Consider the following 24,559-nt stretch of genomic DNA (forward strand, 5'->3'; position numbering starts at 1 on the left):
AATACAGACATTAATGCAATCTACAAAGAACATCTGAGATTACCAAAAGCTAGGAAAGAGGAATGTGACAGATTCTCCCTGTAAGCTCCTCAGAAGGAACCAATAATGCTGAGACCTTGGTTTCAGACTTCTAGCCTCCATAACTGTGAGACAATAAATTTCTGTTGGTTGAGCCACCCAGTTTGTGGTACTTTGTCATGGCAGCCCCAGGAAACGAAATACTTTCCAAAAGCTTGGAAGCAGCTATCTGTGAGCAGTTTCTCAAACTCACACCTCTGGTCCTAATTATCCTTCTGAGTTCTAGGTCTACAATATCAACATGATCTCATGACTGTCCAACCATGATCCTGCCTTTCCAGAATGTTACTCTTCTCCCATCTCCCTTCTTTCTCACCTTTGGCCCCACCTTGCAACCTTTGTAAATGAGATATCTGTGCCTCCAGCCACTCTGGCTGAAAACCACAAAGTCACCTTTGAGTCCTCATTTTCCACCCCCTTGAAGCTGTCTCCATTTCTGTAATCCAAGAATCATGTGTGGCCCATTAGTTTGGGAGACTATTCTCAGGTTCCCAGACTTGGCAGCCCTTGCATCCCATGGTCAGAGCCCTATCTGCAGACCCAACTCTACCTAATAGGCAAAAGGATTGAAGGCATGTTAGCCCAAATATTGGGACACAGACTCAAGGACTCCCTACTATTCTCTCAGATAATATTATGGCCCAGAATCTGAGTACTTGTCTTGTTTCTCCCTATTTAAATAACCAAAGTTTTGCCTGTTATCTTAATACTTTTAAAACTAGGGCTTTCTGCCTAACTCCAGCCAGGTGGCTAGAGTTCTGATAGGTACTCACAGGTGTCCTTGAGATCTAAGATTGCAACTCTTCTTCAGATCTGGATTACTTATCATGCCGTTGGACTGCTGGCTAGGACATCGCCTGTTATGTCACATCAGAGATTCTGACTCAGCTTGTTTGTCTAATTTGGTGCCCACTGTCCATTTTTTTTTTAATGAACTCAAATGTATGTAGGTAATAGTTCAGAGAGCATATTTACATTTAAATTTTCTTAATCCTAAGAGCCTTAAAGAAATCCAGAAATTTGAGAGGTTAAATAACTCACACTAGTTAGCATTTGCAGTGCCAGCGCTCACATCCAGGCCTCCTGGCTCTGAATTTCATGCTCTTTTCACTTCACAACATTGTGTGCTCCTGTGTCCTAATCTACTGGTTACACAGCACTTCTTTCCAGACCCCATTAGCCCCATTGAGGCCTCTAGCTCTAGATTCCTCTCTCTCTCCTCGTCTTCCCTCTCCTGCTGTAGATAACTGACTTATATCCTATCATATCCAAAGAGTTGACATACGGCTGCTTTTGAAGTGACCTTAAAACCAATGATCCCCCTTCTCAAAGGAATTTTGAACATGGTTTAAGGAATTGCAAAACTATATGATATCATAAGTTTGCAAGTTCCCAAGTATAAGGTCATCACAATATTTCTCATGAAGACTTATTTTTCAGAGAAATTTTTTGAAGGTGATATAATGAGATTCCATGTGGCGCCAATATAAGCTGTAATGCAAGAGAAAAGCACAAGTGCTGACCACCTCGGATGAAGTTATGTCCACTTTTCCACTTCAAGATGGTGTTAATCTTTTAGTAACACTCTCTCCCTTACCTCATACTCAAAGGCAGCATAATGTGTTGTGTATTGCCATTTCCTGGCCTGGCCTGTAAGATGCTGGACATGTGGGGAGAAGCATGAGGGAGAGAACATGGGCACCAGAGCAAGAGTGGGAATCCTGGCCCCACCATTGTTAGCAGTAACCTTGAGCAAGTTACTTGACCTCTCTCTACCTTATTTTCCTCACTATTAATAGAGCACTTGCCTTCATGTTGTTGAAAGGATTAAACAATTAATTTAAATAAAGTGCCTAGAACAGCACTTTGCCTGTAGAACTTGCTGTTTCACTATTTGCTGTTCTATATGCACAGGAATGCACACCCGAGTCCCTAGAGGAATCGTTACTACTGGATAGTCAGAGGAGATTTAAAACTGAAGACTTCAGAAAGCTCAGTCTATTAGCTGCCATGAAATGTCTCTATATTCCTTCCTTCCATGCAACAAATGTAAATAATTAGTTTTTACATGAGACAATCCTTTATTAACCTAATACATATGTATGACCTCATAGTGATAGTGAGATGCCAGGTTCCTGACTCGGTTGTAGCATGAGCAAACACTGTCACAGAATAAGTAGTTGGTCATTAAGAAAAAACAGTTGGCAATGGGTATAGGGTCAGAACAGCCTGCCAAACACAATTTTTAAAAAAATGATGAGGTGAAGGCCCATTATAATTTCTCTCCAGTGGCCTACTTATAGTTGTTAAGAAATTAAAGATCTCTGATGAGTTATACCTTCCTACGTTTTCTGGTATACTCCTAAAACTTACAATCTGAATTAATTACCACAGAGGCAAGAATGTTAATCAAAACAACAGTAGCATAATTGTACCATATCTTGTGCTTCTGAGTTACTTCCTTACAAAGGAAAAAATAATATTTCCTATGATAGTGTCAGGTTATACAGGCTCCTTAATAATATAAGATACAGAATCTTCTTTATTGTTAGTTCTACTCGTTAATTTTTGTAAAAACTGAACCCACAATCACAAACATGTTTTTAAACTATATTATATTATTTTTCTGGATTACAAGGTAACTTAAAAATTAAAATATGAACATTATTTAGATGAAGTAATGTGATAAAAATAAAATAAAGCTGACATAACTACATCAATTAGCATGTCAAAATTATATAGGTTCATTGGTAAGGGAAAAGAAAGGGCCAGGAAATGTATTAAATCATCTATGTTTTTAGGCATATGAGATCTATAGTTTTTTAATAATACTCCGTATACATTCCCTTTAAAAAATATATAACTGAAAATGAGTGTCACTTTTCAAGGCCCTATTTATATTACAAGAGAAACAACCACCGTAATAAATAAAAACCAGGAATAAGAATTTATTTCAAGAGGGAACAAAGGAGATATTGACCAAATAAAATTTTATTGTCTTAATGAGTTAATTTCAAAGTTTTCCTTGTGATCTTGACCTACAGCATGTTGCAACAGCGCTCTCAACAGACCAGTTAGTAATCCTGGGAAAGGCAGATTTAACTGGTTCTTTTTGGGTTTTTAAAAGCTAGATTGAATGTCCAATGGTAAGACTCCTGTTCTGATAAACTCTTCTTTATCTAAATACCTGCCTTTCTCTTAATCTCCATTGACTCCACTGGCCCTGAAGATAGCAGCTGAGCCATCTGATAGAAGATAAACCCGTGTGCCTGTTTTCCACCCTCATTGAAAAAAACCTTTGAATTTGTAACTTGGGCCTGAAGATGCTTATCACACAATCTTCAGTTGCCAGAAATTCAAAATTGGGCCATGTCGTCACTGCTGGAATCTGCCCTCACTGCTTCTATTTATTTTTAAAAATATATATATCAGCATAAATACTTAACTGAATGTAGTGCCCTTAACGAGAAAGATTGTGCCGTTCCTCCTGCAGGAATTTATTTAAACTATGTGGCTTGTCTGCTGAAGAAAAGTTATTCAAATGTTCCTGATAGTGCCCTAGATCCCATTACAGTCTCATTTCATTCAGGCTCTGGATTCTTTTAAAATAGTATGTGTTAGAACAGTTTGTAACCCAACAGGACACAAACTAGATTTTTGCTTCTGAGAAGTCAACTCAAAGGAGACCCAAGGCAGAATCTAAAGTTAAACTGACATGCTAAAGTTAAACTAATCAAAATGTGTTTCAGGATCTCCACCCAACGCCCATCCCCCCCCCCCCCCCCCCCCCCCACCACCACCTCCAAAGTTTTCAAAGGTATCTCATACCACAAGAAGTGTTTTCAGGGCAATTATTATTAATGCATTTTCACTGAAAAAAAAATGAAAAGGAAGGTTTTGTTTCCAAGTTTCAAAGACCCAAAGATCCTGGAGTTTAGAATGTTTTTATCTCAAGCAAATTTACCCAATGGGGAATTATTTTCAGCAATTTTTCTTCCTCAAATTTTGCTCTTCCTGCTATTTATCCCCCTAAGCTAGTGTCCTGCTCTCCTTTTCTTTATCCTCTCTACACTCTCTCGGGTTGGGACATCAAAGTAACCTGACTAGTAAATCCATGCAGATATCTGAAGGGGCCTCAAGAAATATACATTCAACAGGGTTCTTTCTAAACTTAATGCTTCTTCCCTGTGTACTGAATCAGCCTTTCTCCCCAAATAAAATATTTGTATGTTGGCAGTCAATGAGTCTTTTATTTTTAGTCCAGTGGCAACCACCTACATTTACTATCTGCTTTTCCTCCCCAGCATCTTAAAACTCTTGGTCTCTTTCCTCAGTTAATATTCAGCCAACATTTATTGAGAGCTGAATAATACAGAAGTTATATCCAAATAGACTAAAGTATAAATAATACAAAGGAGTAAATGGGGGTGTTTCACCAAAGCAAGGACCACTTCCGGTTGTTATATTGTTGTTTTGCTTCTTAAAGGCATCATAATTTCCATATTATGAACACCTGTTTTAAACACAATTAAAATTAATTTGTAACCCTACAATGAAAAGATGAAATGAGTCCACATAGCCCTGTTTGGTAATTTGAAATAAAATCAGATTTGGAAATTTGCTGTAATCCTTGTATAATAAAATCTCTACTTAAATTTAAGGATTTCTGTCAAAATCAAAATAGTGATCAAAGTGAAATGAATTTGCTAATCAAAAAACTATATATATTGAAAGGGCAAGGGCTAGGCCCTCCACCTTGCCCCAGGGTAAAGGCTACACCCTCCATCTTGCCCCAGGGTAAGGGCTACGTCCTCCATCTTACCTTGGCCACATGCTTGGCAAGAAGGTTCTTCCCAGAAGTCTAAGACTCTGCTAGCCACACCCAGGAACAAGATATTGACTTGCACCTGGCCAATTGGCAGAGCACAGTCCTTTCTCCTCCCCTTACTCCAACCCCCCCCTTTAAAACCTGTCTCTAGGCGGGGTTCTGTCTCTCGGCCACTTGGTTTGCCGTTGTGTCAGTGAGTCTGGTGGAGGGGAGCTCAAGCTAGCTTGAAATACAGATTCTTATGCTTTTGCAACGGATTGGCTGGCTCCCTGATGTGGTTTCTTGGGAATCTTGAAATCTGGGCATAACATATATAAATTAATAAGTTATTATTCAAAAGTGTATAATTGTTTTAAAATATCTAATGAGATTTCCTTCTGTGGTTTTTCGCTTCACTTTTATTTTTTCATTGAATATCAGATAAATGTGTCTAATGGGTTGAGAAGTTTCCAAGCAGAAATCAGAGAATTTTTTTATTAAAGTATAGTTGATATACAAGTATATTAGTTTCAGTTGTACAGCATAGTGATTTGACATTTATATTTCTTACAATGTGAACACCATAGTTTAATAACCATCTATTATAATACAAAGTTATTATGATAATATAGACTATTTTTCCTATGCTGTACATTGCACCGCCATCATATTGTTATTTTTTAACATTCTGGAGGTTTGTACTTTTTATTCCCCTTCACCCCTTTTCACCCATATCTCTACCCACCTTCCCTCTGCCAACCTCAGTTTGTTTTCTGTATCTATAAACCTATTCCTGTTTTATTGTATTTGTTCTTTTGTTTTTGTTTTTAGATTCTACATGTAAGTGAAATCATATATTTGTCTATGTCTGGCTTATTTCACTTAGTACAGTAACTTCTAGTTTTATCCATGTAGTCACAAATGACAAGATTTTCATTATCTCTTTTAGCTGAGTGATATTCCATAGAAAAAAGGGGTTCTATGGAAATTAATCAGGGTGGTCTGATCATAAATTCCTAATTGGGCAGTTCTTGGTGAGTACTCTCTCTCTAGGCATAGAACTTTGTGATAAAAGGTTTCTCTTTATCTTAAGTAAGCCCTTCCCATTGTTTTTATGCATCTAGGTTAACACACCTTTGAAATTACCACCCTCAAAAGAGGACATAATCTTGTTAACTAATCCAACTCCTGCCTTGCTTTCTCCTACCTCAATGTAATCTTCCTTACATCCCCTCCTTAATTCCAAATACATAAAAGAAACAGTCTATTGAGATCTTGCTTCCAGGCATATCCTGTGTTTGGCTCAAATAAACTCATATAATTCTCTATTGGTTTGGACGTCCATTGGCCATATCTTTGTCTTGTTTGAAGAAAAGTCTGTTCAAATTCCCTGCCCTTTCGATCCTGGGACATTTTGGTATTGGGTTGTCCTTCCTGGGAGGCTGTAAAGGGAATTTACAGGCAAATAGGAGTACAAGGCACATGAGGAAGATGGAATGGGAAGCAGAAAGAGATTTTAGCAAATTTGAAGTTAAACAGTAATTGTTCTATGGCCCACGGGCCAAGTCCAGAAGTCCAGCCTTCTGTCTGTTTATTGTACAGAATAGCTATGAATGTTCCTAATATGTGTGTGTGTGTGTGTGTGTGTGTGTGTGTATTTGTTGGTTTCAGAGGAGAAGAGAAAGGGAAAGAGAGATAGAAACATCAGTGTTGAGAGAGACTCATTGATCAGCTGCCTCCTGGACAACCCACACTGGGGATCAAGTCCGCAACCTGGGCATATGCCCTGACCAGGAACCGAACTTTAACCTCCTGGTTCATAGATCGATGCTCAACCACTGAGCCATGCTGGCTGGGCTGTTCCTACATTTTTTTAAATGGTTGGGAGAGGGAAAAAAAAAATAATACTTGTGACATATGAAAATTATATATAATTCAAATTTCAGTATTTGTTAACAAAATTTTATTGTAACACAACCATGCTCATTTGTTTACATATCACCAATGGCTGCTTCTACACTATAAAAGCAGATTTGAATACTCATGGCAGAGACAGCATGGCCACCAGAAAATCCTATAATATTGACTCACCCTTTTCAGAAAAAGTTGGCAGGAATGTCCAAAAAAGGCTGTAAGTCTAGAAATAGGTAAAGCAATACTCTCCTTTCACCCTACCATAGGGCCAGCGAAGGTATATGTGACACAGAAGCAACGTCATGGATGAGTCCCATATGTGCTGTACAGGATTTGCAGACTGGAGGCTTTGCTACACTGTCTGTTCAGGCACTCAGGGGTGTTCATTCCTTCTTCTCTGATGATCCCAACACTACTCCCCAGTTTTTTGTACCAGACGTCCACACCCCAGAATTCATAACTTTGAATAAAGCTATTAGCATTATGATTCAGTTCCTTTTAAATGAAGTTTACAAAAGGATTTGGTGGGCTACTTTGGGAATTTGTGAAAATGTTCTCCAAATTACAGACACTATGTGAAAACAGACTGGAAAATACAGCCTCTTTGTCAATCATGGAATTTTCATTCATGTGGTTGAGCCTAAATCAATGTGACTTAACAATGTTAAGGCTCATAAAAGATGACTAGGGCTTGGAAGCATGCCAGTAAAGGTTTCCTGATTACTACAGGCTGACTACTTCAGATTATTGTTGGAAAGCTAGTGAATGAGGCAGACAGGATGTAACACCAGAGATTAGTATTATGAATTGGAATTTATCACTGACTTATGTCTGGAAGGTGGGGAAGTGAGAAGGTGCAGATTTGTTCATAGGACTTAAACTAAAATGTATTTATTGATAAAATTTATATAGAACCAGTCTGAAAATTTATCTCTAGTTTTTCATGCTTAAAAGAACTACTATATAAATGTCTTAGAGAATTTTTTTTTTAGCTATTGCAGAAATATTTATAGCATGCTAATGACGTATATGAGTATATGAACTTGGCCCGGTCCTGGTGACACAAAGATAGATAATGGTTCATTTCCTCAGAAAAAACTTACTTTTACAGACAGAAAACCAGAAGAATCAAGAAAAAATAATCTTAATAAGGCAATAAGTAATTCACTCATAAAATAAAAGTATTACTTAGTTCAGTTTTGACACAGAGTAGTCATGCCTAAGATAAATGTTACTGGTGCCCTAGCCAGAGTCACCCAGATATACCAAGGTTTCAGTGATCCCTGGTAAGGGTACATACAAGAATCAACCAATGAATGCATATTTAAGTCAAACAACAAATTGATCTCTTTCTCTAATGAATAAATAAAAACAATAATAAAAAGATAAATGTTATTATCTATAAAGCATTTGGAGTTTCTTAGCCAAAAGTCTCTAAATAAATACAAAATTATCAAAGGCCAAGTCAATCTATTTTTAATTCAAGACACAATAGGAAAGACTTAGATGGTATGAGACTTAGCAAGAAGAAAGAGAAGAGAAAGGGAGTAGGAAATGACACATACTGAGTGGGGAGGCATATTAAAATATAAAACCAAGAGAAGTTTTATGAATTCATCTTTTTATACCAAAAGACCAGTATATATTTTTAAATTGTTAAGTGCTAGCTTATAGTAAGTGGCTTAGTGATCAGTTGGGGTACTTGTTTAGATGTAGATGTCTAGGCTTGTACCCAGAGCTTTTGCTTGTGCCGGTCCATGTGGGGCCTGGAAATCTGCATAATTTATAAGCTTCCCATATGATTTTCAGACATGGCTTTGAGAAACTGCTTTAGGTTCTACTATATATGAAAAATAGCAGCTAATCAGATCTGTGAACACAGCAAAGCGTGCCTGCTCCCTGGTCAGTTTTGTTAAGCAATCCCGAAACTTCTAGTCACAATGGACTGCCTTACAATGGTGGCCTACTAAGTGGATTGTAGATATATTTATGTCCATATAATAAAACAATGAAGACATTCAATTTTCATCTTGTTGAACCAGAGCCAATGGAATTATAAGAGGGAGAACTTAGCCTTAGAAAACTAAAACTACCATCTTTGTAATCCAATTTTTGTAATTTGGATAAAAGCACCTTTCATATGGGTGTAATTTTATTTACTGTTGATATTTTGTACACACTTGTATTCATTCAAAATATCATTTGCATGAGAAAAAGATCTGGATCAAAAAGAATGAATATTTATTACTAGAGGCCCAATGCACGAAATTCGTGCAAAAGTAGGCCTTCCTTCCCCCGGATGCTGGCATCGGCTTCCCTCTAGCACCCAGGACCGGGGCTTCCCTTGTATCCCCGGCTTTGTCCGGACAAAGCTGGAAGGTCACCCAGTCTAATTAGCATATTATGCTTTTATTATTATAGATTAGAGAGTAACCCTTTACATGGAGGTGGTATGATACCAAGACATTAATATGTTACTGGACCCAAGTCTATAGATAAGGTTATCTTTTGGCCAACGTATAGTACATACCATGTAATTTCCACAAACTTATTTGAAGAATTGAATTCACTTTTCAAAAGCCAAAATAACGGGGGGAAAAAAAGGATCTCATATTGTCCTACCTAAGCATTTTTTTTTTTAAATATATTTTATTGATTTTTTACAGAGAGGAAGGGAGAGGGATAGAGAGCCAGAAACATCAATGAGAGAGAAACATTGATCAGCTGCCTCCTACACACCTCCTACTGGGGATGTGCCCGCAACCAAGGTACATGCCCTTGACCGGAATCGAACCCGGGACCCTTGAGTCCGCAGGCCGATGCTCTATCCACTGAGCCAAACCGGTTCTGGCATACCTAAGCATTTTTATACAACAAAAAATTCCCAATACTTTTTTAATGTGGTTAATGTGATTGTATGCAATTGTCCAGTTTGAGTTAAACTGCAATTTTACTTAACTATTTTTGTAATATTTTATAATTTTATAATAATTATTTAATTATAGTATTATTCCATAGATATACTATGTAAAACTTTCATTGTGGAAACAAAGAATTGTATTTTTCAATTCAACATGATTCAATAATTATTTATTAAGATGCTCATTATTCTACTAGATATAGGGAAGGATGGAAAAGATGTATGAAGTGAACGATTTATAATATAACCATAAAAAAACAAGAGATCAAAAGTAGATTTTAAAAACCAGAGGCAAGCCAAGGCATCTTATACAGAAAGATGAGGTCACGGTGGCAGCATGTGGAGCCCAAGCACACATGCTTCTTACTCCAAGAAGCCCATGTGATGGCACTAAAGTTAACAGATGACCTCTGTTCCCTGCCTTACTTCCTGCACATGACACTCACAAGGTTTATCCTGGGGAAGAGAATGCAGTCAAAACCAGTGTCTGAGCACTGAGTTCATATTTAGGAATTAGTCACGGACTTGGAGAAGTACTTTTCATTATTTATACACAAGCTTACTAATCAAGAAATCAAAGAAATAATAGGAAATAAACAGAGCTTTTTCATTAGAACTTCAGGCTTAAAAAAACTTTTAAAGCTGTTTTGCTGTAGCTGCCGGTACATGTGACAATCACAACACTCCATATGTGTTGTAACTTTTACCAAACATCCCCTTCCCGCAGCAGAGACAGGACTGGGATAAGGGGGGGATTATTTTTCTTCTCACTCTTCTTTGTACTATTTTGCATTTACCTTTATTTTTTCCTTCCCAGGAATCTTCATTTATCTTATTTTTGATGATAGTTTTCAACTGTAGAGAGCAAGGGTCAGTCCAGTTTCTTTTTTGATTAGCAATAGGAATATGAAACGTTTTAATTTAATTTAACATGCCTCAACAGTTGTGTATTAAATATCCATATTCTCAGTTCTCTATTAGACACTAGAAAGAATGCAGAAGATGCATAACAGGATCCCTACCTTCTAGAACGTGGAAATCCTGTTGAAAGGTAGATAGACAAGAACTAGATGGAACACTATGAGATGACGGGTGAAGATGATGATGATGTTGTGCTGGGAGCCGGTCCATCCTTGCTGCTTGACACAGTCGCTGCAAAGAAGAAACATCTGCACAGCATATGTTTCAAGGGACCTGGCGTATATGGCATACTGTTCTTAATATGTTTGCTCCCCTTCTTGGCGCTATGTGTTTTAACCAAGGTCACCTCTCCAAGAAAGGTTGTTTTCCCAGGTAGGGATTTTCCCCTGAAGTTAGGGAGGAGATAAAACCCCTTAACTAAGTGCCAGGCGGGTAGTTAATCACTTTAACTACAAACAATTACGCTTAAGCTACATAATCTTTACTCCCTGGAATGAAGATAAGAAACACCCTAACCTTTGGAATAGAAATTGATAGGATTAAAATCAACTGGTATAAATACAGATGTAACAAGACAACAGAACACAGAACCTAGAGTCAGAACCTACACACAGAACCTAGAGACAGGACTTGGCTGGAGATCCTACACAGAGCCTAGGGAGAGAACATGGCAAAAGATCCTAGACAGAACATGGCAAGAGAACCTGGAGAACCTGGCTGGAGGACCTAGCGAGAGAACATGGCAACAGAACCTGGCTGGAGATCCTAACCAGAACTTCGCTGGACAGATCCTAGCCAGAACTTGGCTGGAGATCCTGGCTAGAGATCCTGGCTAGGCTGCTGATCAACTGAAGGCTGTCTCTGTGTCATTCCTTCTTCGCCGACTCCGTCCACACCTTTGGGGACCCCTGGACCGGCTGGGGTTGGACCCCAACAATGTTGGTGGTGGCAGTGACCCTTAAAAAAGGGCTGTCTTGTGTACATTACACTTGTTTTTAATACTCAAGAGAACAACAGCAGGAATATTCCTGGGGAAACCAAGACCATAACCTGCAGTACAAATGTACAAAAGATATAAGTTGATGGTTGTCTCTTTAGGGATCAGAGAAGGCCAGCTTACATAAAGCAGCTGTGGATCATAAAGGAAAGGAATTCCATAGCTATTGGAATGTACATCTGGAAAGTTCTCCTGTCAAAGAGCAGTGATCTTCAGACTCTTTTAAGCCTGAAGCAACTTAAAAAAAAAAAAAAAAGCAATACATGGCTGGCCATTTAAAACTCTTGCCCAACCATTTAAAACTCTTGCCCAACCAGCATCAAACATAGCATTATCAATAATGAGTAATAAACTGAGAAATGAAGGTTGAAAGAGAAGTATCAAATGGAACCAAACTCCAGGGAAGTGATTGCTATTCGCCAGTTCAGAGCTAGGGCAGTCTTAAGTCCCTTCTGAGCTTTGTCTATTGTTTCCTTGCAAGGACTGACCACAATGCTGTCACCTGCTTTTCCTCTGTTAAAAGTGAATGACTGACTGGAAGTAAAAATCAGCTTGGTCCTACTACACAAATGGTAGATTTTTATGAATTAATGTTATTCATGGTTGTGTGAGAGCCATGTTGGCTCCAATATAAAATCGTACAGAGCTTTGGCAGAGTTTTTCATGGGGGAGGAGGTCATTGGTGATGGAGAGCAGCTCTCTCAGGAGCTCATGGGTCAGCTTAAACAATTTCTTAAGCAATAAATTAGACAATGCTTTCAGCAAGTAGAAAGGCTGTGGACATTTACTATATAAAAAGAGGGTGACAAACATTTGAGGACTAATTAATAATCAAGGTAACAGAATACCATTTTTCTAAAAACAATCAGAAATTAGACCACCTAGAAAATGGTGGTTGTTGACAAGTTGTTGAGGCAGAACTAGTGAAAATAATATAGGCTCAGTGTGTGCAGTGAAACACTCCTATACACACCATTTCCCGTTAGGGTCCCTTCTACATGCTGTGTAGATAATAGAGGTTCCCCGACAGTAAAGGACCTCTGTCAGGCCTTTGCCAAGCAATTCAAGCCAAGTTCTGAGCACCCATCTTGTTCAAAGCACCATTCTAGCATCTGAGGACACAGCTGGATATATCCTACTGTATCCTCAGAGAGTAGGAGTAGGAATGGGAGGCAATAGTAGAGGGGAGATCCCGACTTTCTAATCAAAGTGGGAACTACAATTCTCTAAGGACCACAAGGTCTGTCATGGCCTAGGCCTTACTGCCATCTTAACTCCTTCAAGAAAAGTTTCAACTCTGCATACTTGAGAACTTAAAGGGAGTATTTCTAGTTTTATAATAAAAACCAATTTCCCTTTTCAGAACTGTCCTTTGTTGCTTCTTGTGTTAAACATGCTTATTTTGAAAATGACAAACCTCTGTAAATTTAGTTTACATAACGTGGAAGATTAAGGGGAAAGGAGGAAAACGAATATTTCTCGGAGATGAGGCAAGATTCAGTTTGCCTATTCTACATCATCACTGCTAAATTCCTTTGCCCTGAAAAACACTCAAGTTTCTTTTCCATGTGACTCACCAGAAAATTGCTTGCTGTTCCTTAGATGTGGGTTCTACAGTGTGTGGATCAGGGATATCAAATGCCCAAAATGTGTGGGGGGCGGGAAGCACAACTTATATTTTAGTCTAAGAATAATTCTATCATAAGCAAGTAGAACTTGTTTAGAATTCTGCTAAACAACTAGAAAATCCCCTTTCATCATTAAAAAACTCATGTTACGCTTAGCAATAACAGTTGCATTAAAATAATTTTATGTTATATCCTCAGGACATCTATGAACAATAAGAGCTACAAGCAACTCTGTTGACATTAGTTGATTTGGTTCATACACACATCTTATAAGCTGCTCCTAAAAGAGAGAGATATTACATTTCACCCTTTTCCTTTTATCCCCTTTTATTTTTTTCTAAAGAGGTGGACTCATATTTCTGGATAATACCATTTAAGCAATTTATCAAATGTTTAATAAATATCAACTACCATCAGAAAATACAATTGTCTCAGCCCCTGAAACTATATATATATATATATATATATATATATATATATATACACACACATACACACACACTATTGGGATCATATATTCAATTTGTCACCCATACTGGAGTCTTTCCACTAGTAGAGGTTGCAGGAACAGGTAGAGGAAGAATCTTGTGAGCAGATACTGTGAAATAAAATGAAGACCTTATAGTAAATAGTTCATTGTTATTTAAGAATGTCTATTCTAGTCTTTGTATCTTTCCTTTGCAGAGTATAGTTTATTTTTAGTTGTACAGCTATAATTAGAACCCAGTATTTTAAGCTTCCAAAATTGTGTTAAAGAATGCTATTTATTTACTAAGTCATTAGGCCTAACACAATAACAAGGTACTCAAGTCTGTAAAAAACTTGCTTGAACAGAAAACAATGTGTTTGCTGAGTCTTTTATTTTATTTTAATTTTTTTTTTTTTTTTTAGAGAGAGAGAGAGGCAGGGAGAGAGAGAGAGAAAGAGAGATTTGGTCCACTTATTCATGCATTCATTGGTTGATTTTTTTAATAATTATAGGTAATATTTATTGAATATTTATTATTTTTCACCACTTTACCAAACTTTTTTATATGTTATCTTAGTTAATTTTCACAACAGTCTTTCTCTCTTTCTATCTCTCTCTGTCTCTGTCTCTGTCTCTATCTCTTTTGTTAATCCTTATCCAAGGATATTTTCCCCATTGATTTTTTTTTTTTTTTAGAGAGAGTGGAAGGGAAAGAGGCCTGAGGGGGAGAAGGGGAAAAGAGAGAAAGAGACAGAGAGGGAGAGAGAGAAGGAGAGAGAGAGAGAGAGAGAGAGAGAGAGAGAGAAACATCCATGTGAGAGAGACTCATCGATTGGTTGCCTCCCACATGTGCCCCAATAGGATCGGGGATCGAACTTAACTACCCAGCCAGGGCTTGCTGAGTCTTTTAAATGCACTAACAGACTCCACATTAAAAAAATTTCCCATGAAAATTAGAGACTATCATGAAGTGTATTGAAAGTAACTATATTGCTCTGGCCCATGTTGCTCAGTTGATTGGGCATTGTTCTATGCACTGAAAGGTTGCCAGTTCGATTCCTGGTCCGGGCACATGCCTGGGTTTCAGGCTTGAACCCTGGTAGGGGCGTGCAGGAGGCAGCCAATCGATGTTTTGGTCTCACATTGATGTTTCTCCTCCTCTCCCTTCCTCTCTCCCTAAAAATCAATTAAAAAATATTTTTAAAAAGCAACCTATAGTGATTTAAAAGAAAAAAAAGGGTACCACTATTATTCTTTATTCTGAAGTGTAAAGTTAGGGAGAGACTGAGAAAAAAGAGCTGTTTGCTTAAAAAAAATAATTGTCATTTTGAGAGCAGACCCAGCTTTCATGGATAAAAGAAAAAGTTGAATTGTGTGAACAAAATGAAATATTGAAAATATCTAATTCTCTAAAGCACCACAGTGACCACTACACAACTTAATCTCTCTCCTCCAGTGAATACACAGGATGAGAGGCCAGGTTTCTGGTTTTCTGAGGCAGCCATTTAATCACTAGCAATTTAAATTCATTCATATCACAGCCGAACTCATTGCAACCTCCCTCCCAAGGCCTTAGAATCAAGTTGTGTTGTTATGATCAGGCAATGTTAAGGATATTAAAAAACATTTTTTCTTATTGTATTTTTAAAATTTATCATTTTTTAAATCTTTATTGTTGAAAGTATTACATAGGTCCTCCTTTTCCCCTCATTAACCTCTTCCAGTCCCCTCCCCCTCCCAGGCCCTCACCACCCATTGTCTGTGTCCAAGGGTTATGCATATATGCATACAAGTTCATTGGTTAATCTCTTCCCATCCACCCTCCCCATGGATACTAAAATGCATTTTTATCTATTTCTTTTCCACCACAACTTTTTTTCAAGTCTCTAATGCAAGCAGTTACTTTTAAATATGCCTTAAGAGAACAACCAGACTATTTTCTTTATGGCAGCAGATTCCTTCATCTCTAATATTCTGCTATTCTTCATTCTTATACCTGTCCTTCCTTTTCTCACTATTCCTGGAAGCACTCTGAAAAATGATCAAATACCTAATAAACAATTTGAAAGATTTTTGCGTTGATTCTATTATCTCTAAGAAAAATGGAAAAGTAAATGGAGTCCATATTTGTGATGACCCTTCTATGTGTCAAACTCAGTTGTGGAATTTCCACACATGCTTCTTATGAATGCTGTAATCCTAAGAGGGTGCTGCTATTGCACCCACTTTGCAGGGGAGAAAATTGAGGCCCAGAGAGATTTAGCAATTGTCCCACAGTTGTAGCTGGGCAAGAGTGGTATCTGGACCTAGTTGTGTGTAACTTCAAAGCTCATGCTCTTTGTAAACAAAGTAAAATATTATCCCTGGAATTTTGACTAATGTTAATTATAATTATAACCTTATATAAACATGCCTTTATTTAATGACTAATATTTTCAAAGCACTATCACATATATCATCCCGTATCAGGGCAGCTGGTAGAAGGGAGGGTTGTGGGGGTTGTTGTGAGAATTAGGAATAATGTATCTAAAATATAATACCAAGTGTAAAACAAGTACTCAATAACTATTATTATTATTATTATTATTATTATTGATTTTCCCAGCAGACTTAGAAGGTAGGTAGTACAGTTGTTATCATTCCCTTTGAACAGACTTTTTCTATAAAGACTGAGCCCTTTCATACTCCACAAACAAGAATTACTTTCAAATTTTTATTTACTTACAGGAATTTCAAAATCCCATATTCAACTTCAGCTTGTTTGCCATGCAGGCGGGCAGGGCATGGGAGGGAAGTTGGCGTGAGACAGGCTGACAGTCTTTCCCAGCAGAGTCAAAATTAGAAATTTTGCCTTCAGTCTCCACTGCACCTAAGCGATACCTAAGGATGTTCTTTCTCAGAAGCTGCATTACCTTCTCACAAGGGATAATGGAGAGTCTTCCTTTCCATTTCTGACTTCCACCGGGAGGGGAGCGCCCCCTGCAGAGGCGTGGACTACGCTTGTTTATCAGTGAGAGTGGTTAGCCTGACCAGAGTGATGGTTCCAGTTCTGGTTTGACTTCTGTGGCCACATTCCTGCTTTCCGTATAGTAGGCAGCGAAGTACAAGAAAAGTGCTCAGTATCAGTGACTCACAGCGAGACAGGAAATCTCAAGCAGGCCCACCCTTCCTTCCTGCCCTCGGTACCAGCTGAGCTACAGAACCACAGGCCACAACCAACCTCGAGTCTCGGGGAGCTGGAGCCCACAGAGATAGGGCCTCTAAGTCAGCTCTCTAAACGGATTAGAAAAGCATGCTTGTCCATCCTAGAGAATAGCTTTTCTGTTGAGCTGTCTCTTGCACCTTCACCCAGTATCTCCCTGGTGTATTCTGGTCTTTGTGTTGTTTTTAAACATGAAAACAATGGGCTTGACACAATTCAACTGAGTGGCCCTCATTTGCACCATGTTTTACAAGCATGCAGGAAATGACAATAATCATCATTATCAATTAACTAGAGGCCCAGTGCATGAAATTTGTGCACGGGGGTGGGGGGGGGGGGCGCTCAGCCAAGCCTCCGCCCTTTCACAGTCCGCAGGCCCTCAGGGGATGTCCGACTACATTTTTAAAAAATCATCCTGTACTTAATTTTCTTACAACTCCTCCTTTTAAACTCCCTTCACTCTCACATTCTGTTTCTTCTTTTTATTTAATTATTTTCTTGGCCTCACCCCATTTTAGCATCCTTCTCTTTCCTGCTTTCTTTCCCTCCCTCCCTTTGAGCCCTCGGCCCCTCTCCCTCCCTCCCTCCTCCCTTCTCTCCCTTCATTCCCTGTGTCTGTCTCCTTCTTACTCCTCCCACCCTCCCCCCCATTCGCCTTTCCCTTGTGAGCCTGAACCCTGCCTCCCTCCCTCCTTCCTTATTATTACCCTCCGGCCCCCTGCCATGTTCACTGGTTTCTCTTTTAAACCTTCCCCTTTCCTCTCTGAGACCTGCTTCTAGCCCCACCTGAGCGCACTTTGATATTAAAGCTTCTGTTCCGGGGGCGTTAACCCCCAGCACAGGGCCCAGCCCTGGCCAGGCCTTCACCATCCCCCCTTCCCCGTCCTCCCTGCCGCCATCCTCCCCCCATCCCCTGCCTGAGACACCCCAACTTCTAGTCAACAAAGTACATTTAACATGCCACCAACCTAACCCTGGCCAGTGTCTTTGGGGTTCAGCCGTCGGGGACGAAAGTGGTACCCTTCTTAGTGTCTGACTCCACCCCAGCTAAGCTGCGCCTCCCCTCCCAGCGCGGGACACCCGGCCCAGAGAGGGTGGCCAAGGCCCACGTGTGGCCCGGGCGCTGCTGCCACGAAGCAGGAGCACCTCCACCCAGAAGGCCTCGGACGGTCCACCTCTCCGTCCCAACAGCCCGGGGCCGGGGGCCACCACCCTCCTCCTGCATCTGGGTGGGGCTCCCTGCTCTGCACCGTCTGCGCCCCACCCCTCGCCGGGCGCAGCTGCTCCGCCTGCCCCCCCCCCCACCCCCTCCCGAATGCAGCCCTGCATTTTCTTCCTTTTTCCATTCCTGCGTCTTTTCCTTGTTCCCTTTCTGTATTTCTGTTTCTCCTCTCGGCTTGTCTGCATGCAGGCCTGCCTTCCTCCACCTCTCCTTCCTTATCCCCTCCTATCATATCCTATCATACCTACCCCGGGGTTTGCAGCTGCCTGAACAGGGGGTGGGACGCAGCCTGCCTACTGGTCGTTATGTGACAGCATCCCAGACAATTTGCATATCCCTCTATTATTAGTATAGATGCCTCCATGATAGCAACATGGCAGAATGTGTCTCTTTGGCAAAAATGTGAACACATTTACAGTAGATTTTGGAACCCGGTGTGAAATTCTTTCAGTAAAGTTACAACAGTTTCTCTTCATGAGAGAAGCAAGTGATTATAATGGTGATAAAGGCTAGCAATTATGCCAAACACAAAACACTTTATACATTTTAAATCATTTAAGTTTTACAACTACCCTGTGAGATAAGCATTATTATTGTTCCAGATGAGGAGTAAATGAAAGCCTCTTCAGTGTCTTCAAATATTGTTTTTAAACCTTAAAAACAAAGCTTAAACAACAACAAATATATCTGTAATAAAACTGCCCCTTGCAATGACTTGTTGTGAATGAATGAATGAATGAATGACACAAAACAATGATCTACATGTTTCCCAGGTTTGGTCAAGCTCAGTAATATATTTCTAATTCATCCAATAAATGGTAAAAAAAAAAAAAAAATGATCCCTCCAAAAAGTCAAAACTCTGAAATAAGTTATTATAACACAGCAAGCTGGTCAGTGTCTTCTGGAAGCCACTTCCCTGTCTTCGTGCCCAGAAAGTGGCCAAAGTCTGCGTTCCTGTGTGTCAGTGAAGGAACTAGGGCTCAAGTTGAAAAGAAACATTTCTTGGAGGGGTGGGAGGGGGTAAAGATATACAAAACCTTTCAGTTTTCATCTCCTTTTATTTTCCAGGTATCTCTAAGCTCAACTCACACCCTGTGTTCTAACCACTGCCAAAATACTTCTAATGCACTTGTCCATTGTTTTGTGTCTTTAAATAAGGTGCTGTTTTCTCTTTCAGAAAAACCACCCACCCCGTTTCACCCAGCAAGTACCTGCAATTCCTCCAGCATTCAAGCATTCTGAATTCTGTCTGTTCATACACTCCAAGGGCCCCTGGGGGCGGGGCGGGGGGGAAGTGGGGAATGAGGAGGGGGAGAGACAAGGTCACTGGTCTGATGGAGCTTTCATTGTAGTGCAAAGAAAGACACAACATTAAGAAAGAATGAATGGAGGAGAGAGTGAAGAAGGGAAAGAAGTAAGTGAACAGGAGAAGGAAGGAAGCAAGCAAGGGAGGGAGAGAGGGAGGAAGACAGGCAGACACTACCATGTCATGATTAGAGTAATGCAGGGCCATATGACAGTGGGTGACTGGGTGGTTACTCACTTCAGGTGTCAGGGACCCAGCCACCAGAGCTGAGCTCTGAATGGCAAGGAGCCAGTCATGCAGAGACGGGCACCGCCAGTTCAAACGTGCTGAGCTGGAGAGCAGGCTTGATTCCCAGCACTGAAGGGAGCCAGCGTGACTGAGGTGCAGTCAGAGAGAAAGGCAGCAGCCAGATCCCATTGACTTGTAAGACCAGTAAGAAGCTTCAACTGAAATATTAGAGCAGAGAGTTAATACAATCTATTTGAATAAATCCCTCTGACTGTTGCATGCACATTGGATTTTAAGGGGTCAAGTGCAGAAGCAGGAAGACAAGTGAGGATACAGGTACATGAGTCAAGGTGCTTCTTCTCTGTGCTCACACAACATTTTACTCAGTATTAACATTAACATGATCTTTAAAAACTGATTTATGTTGTTTCTCTTTTACTTAGACAATAAGATCCTTGGAAGCAGGGATGAACCATCATTACAAAATTCTCGTTCCCCGCATGAATGAGTTAACAAAACAATGAATGAATAAAACAAGACACCTGCCCTCAGAAAGCTTAAAGTCTCTAAAGACAACAAACATCCATTCAAATAACCAGATTGCAAAGTAGATTCTTCACATTGCAGAGGAGCTGGAAAGCATTATGTTTGAGGGGGGAGGAGGGAGAGAGCATGTTGTCCAACTCAGGGTGTGACAATGAGTCAGAACATTAGGGGCTGGTTGGTGTTCTTTGACACTGTGGGATGTTAAAACCAAGAGTTTGACAGAGAACAGATTGAGTCGGCTTCCCCTTCTGATGTTTCCCAGTTCCAGATAATGCCTGTGTTTAAACTTAGAGTTCTGGGTCAGGATGAAACCCAATGAATCTATTGAGAAATTATTTATCTCTGCTGGACTATTCAATAAAAAGTAAACAAGAGGGTCAGATGACTGGGATTGTTCAAATTACAGCAAAACCCTGACACTGGAGAGCAGTGCTCACATTCTAAACGTTTCTTATTGGAGCTATAAAAAATTAGTCCTGAGGAAGAGTGAAGTTTTAAAAATGTATTCCTTCCTCCTTTACTGTATTTCACTCTCCTCAGGGGCTTCCCTGCTGCTACCCAAACATTTGGAGTCCTCAAGGGGCACAAATAGATCTATCTGTCTATCTATCTATCTATCTATCTATCTATCATCTATCTATCTATCATTTAGCTATTGCCCATGAGAAAACACCTCAAAACTTGACTTAAAACAACCATTTATATCTCCCAATTCTGTGACTGATCTGGCCAGTTCTTCTGCATTAGTCCAGCTCATTTGGGGCTCAGTGATCTAAAATAGCCTCCCTTTCATGCCTGGGGCTATAGCCAGGACGGCAGGGAAGCTTAAGGCCTTTCTTCACATGGTCTCTCATCCTCAAGGAGGCCTGTCCACACAGTGGCAGAAGGGTTTCCAGCAGCAGCAGGAGAAGGCAAACTTTCCAAGCCTCTGCAGCACATTTTCTAATGTTTCATTGGCCAAAGGAAGTTAGCTGGCCAGGCCCAGATTCAAAGGAGAGAGAAATAAACTCCACCATTTCATGATGGGAGGCATGGCAAAAATCCCATTGAAAAGGAATGTGCATACAGGGATATAAGCAATCTGTGACCATTTTGTGGTCCACTCCATTATCGTTTTGTAGAAACCACGTGCATTTAATTCATACTAAGGTGATAAGGACCCCTAACAAGGTGACTTGCTTCTTGGCAAATGTCTCACCTCAAGGAAATCAATCTCCAGAGTTAGAAATGCAGGCCAGGGACCAATGAGGAGCTGTTCTGCATAGGACACTTCGGCAGCCCTCGCAGTCCTGATCTAGAGGCCGCCACCGGCCTGAGCCCAGCAGCCACCTGCCTGAGCACAGATTCCACACCGCGCCCCCTCCCCTTAAAGAATTGCATCACAGTGTGCTTCAGATGCATGATTTGACACACAGAAGAGAGTTTATCAGTCACTTAACTCTACCAAAGGCGTAGTACAGAACTGCTTAGTAAATATTGGTTGAAACAGTTGTTTTGCACGTGTGCATGCACGTGCTTGTGTGTGTGCACGCGTGCACCCGTGAGTGTACTGAGAGAGAAGGAGGGAGGGTGGCTATGCACAAAGAAAGAGCAGTTCCATTCCAAATGCTCCCCTCGGGAGTCAGGAGATAGCCCAGTCAGGTAACTGAGCGTGACAGGGAGTGAGGAAATTCATCTGCATCATTAAGTTCTAAATCCCCAAGAGGTTGTTCCAGGGGGGCAGTAGGAGGTGGTTAAAGTGATGGGAAGGAGTGACCACAGCAATCTTACCTCTAGAAGTAAGCCTCTAGCTCTTCCTTGTCTGCCATTATGGTGCCCATAACCTGACAACAGAAGCAACTGTCTAGAGTCTAGACCCAGATTTGTCAGCAGTGTTTGTGTATTTAGCATTCAGGAGGGATGGATAGATTTCAGTCAAAGGTTGCAGACAGAACACATGCATTTCCTTCTCAGCCTTCACCACTGAAATACCTGCTTAAAAATAAATGTGGAAGGAAAAAAATCAAAATAAATCCCAGTACCATGAAATGAAAGATTTCTGTATCCACGATGTGTGGATGATGGGATCGTAGTCTGTCTGATTCAAATGTCAGCTAGGCCAAGCACGAGCTGTGTACTTTGAGCAAGTCCTCTTTATAAAATGTAGATAATTCACACCTACCTCATAAGGTTGTGTGAATGGGCCAAGTTATATGAAGCACCTAGGAAACTTCCCGAACACAACTCAATAAAAGTTAGTGTTCACTGTTATAAACAGAAGGCAAAGAATTTACACCTAGGCAATTACAACAGAAGAAAGCTGGAAGTTCAAAGCTTAGAATTGGCAAGAATCCTAGGGGGAAATGAGGCAAAGGTCAAGGGTCTTAGTTTAATGTCTACAGAAACACTATGCAAGTCCATCTTCACCCCATTCTCTTATCCTCCAACCACATGCATGGGTGATATATACCCTAATTAAACCAAAACCAAAGAAGTTTTCTGTGAAGAGGTTGAACAGCCTTCCTCTGAAGGGCTAAGTTTCTATGTGGGAGCCTAGGACGTATGGGTGGTCTCTAATTTTGTTGACTAAATTGAATAATTAGTTAAGGGGATCACCAAATCATACATGAAAGAAACAGGGATCCACACCTAGGCACCTTTTCTGAAATTTTACCGTATCAAGAGATAAGAAGCTTTCTGAGAGAAGAAATGTGTTATTGATAAGGAAGTGAGAATCAGACTGGTGTCAGTCTCCTCCCAGGCACAATCAGTTGCTAGAAGATAATGGAAAATGCTTTAAAAGTTCTAAGGAGAAATTATTTTGAAACTAAAATTGTATACCTATCTAAATTGTTTTTCAAATGTCTAAAGGATATTTTTAGACATACAAGAGCTTAGAAAATGTTATCTCCCATGCATACTTACAGGGAAAAAATAGTGGGGGATGTATTAGCACAAAAGGAAAAAAAAGTAATCCAAGAAAAATATGGTCATGGCAGCCAAGAAACAAGTGAACTTGACTTAGAAATCTATGAAAAATGATTTTTAAATGAAAGCTTAGAAAATCAGCAGTTCAAATAGTAACAGGCAATCAGAAGGCTGTAAGGAGTTATTGCTCAAGTAGAAATATTCCTGTAGGAAACATTCATATTAATAAATGAAATGATCTTTGACAAGATGAAAGAATACTAAAATTCTGTCCACAAAAAAAATAAAACTAATTAGAAATTTTAAATAATTAACATATATAAAGAAATTGTGGTCTAAATATAAAACAAACTATAATATTGTGTAATAATTAATTAATTGGAAAAGAAGAATTGATTTGGCCTTGACACTTGGAATATTCTTCATTTAGTCTAGTTTTATTAACAAAAGGTTATGTCTCTTTCTTTATGGGTCTAACCATGCTACTTTGTGCCTTAAGTAATAATATTCACATTATTAAAATAGTAAAAAATATATTTACTTAAAAATGTTTTTCGACTCAACCTATTGGCAAAGTGTAGAAAACCAACCATTTAGAACAACCCAAGTAATAGAAACATTGACAATATAAAAATTTGGACATATAAATGGAGCAGAGGTGGAGGAGGGTATATGTGGCATTAGTTCTCTCATCCTGTGTGATTGTGAATCCAAATTTCTAAAGTTGATGGATCAAGAAAAATATTCATACTATTTACAGATATAAAAGCTCTCTCAGAGCCTGTTTGTTTCCTTAAAAATTGGATTAATGATGTGTACCTTATGTAACAGCAGCTTTGCTATAAATGTTGAAAAAAGTTAAAAGCATTCTTAGGGATGTTTTTATCATCAAAGTACGAAGCTTCTATAGACATTTGATGATTTTCTTGTGCATCCTAACTGTAAACCACAAAGTATATTTAATATATCCAGTAACTTTTATCAGCTTTCTGCTCTATGCAGTTCTCATGGTTTCTATCCCCTGTGGAATCACAGGCCTTTTAAAATGGAAAGGGCTTTCCTAATCCTTGACTTCACCTTCATCATTTCATAGGCGAGGTAACTAGGCCACACAAAGTTATATGACTTGATAAAGTCAAACAGCTCTTAAATGACAGAATTGGTCCAAAAACTAAGTGTCTTAAGTCCTAGGGCAATGTTTTCCTGTGACACAGATAAATAGCCTAATAATAATAATAATATATTGCTATATTATAGTAATGATACTAATTACTAGTATATATATATATATATATATATATACTAGTATATATATATATATATATATATATATATATATATATATATGCCTAAGTGACCGTTATGACCAGTCGACTGGTCGCTATGATGCACGTTCCCTCAGCCAACGTCCTG

The sequence above is a fragment of the Myotis yumanensis genome, unplaced genomic scaffold (assembly GCF_028538775.1).
Source record: "Myotis yumanensis isolate MYYU_CA2020_CCGP unplaced genomic scaffold, mMyoYum1.0.hap1 SCAF_2, whole genome shotgun sequence".
Taxonomy (NCBI): domain Eukaryota; kingdom Metazoa; phylum Chordata; class Mammalia; order Chiroptera; family Vespertilionidae; genus Myotis; species Myotis yumanensis.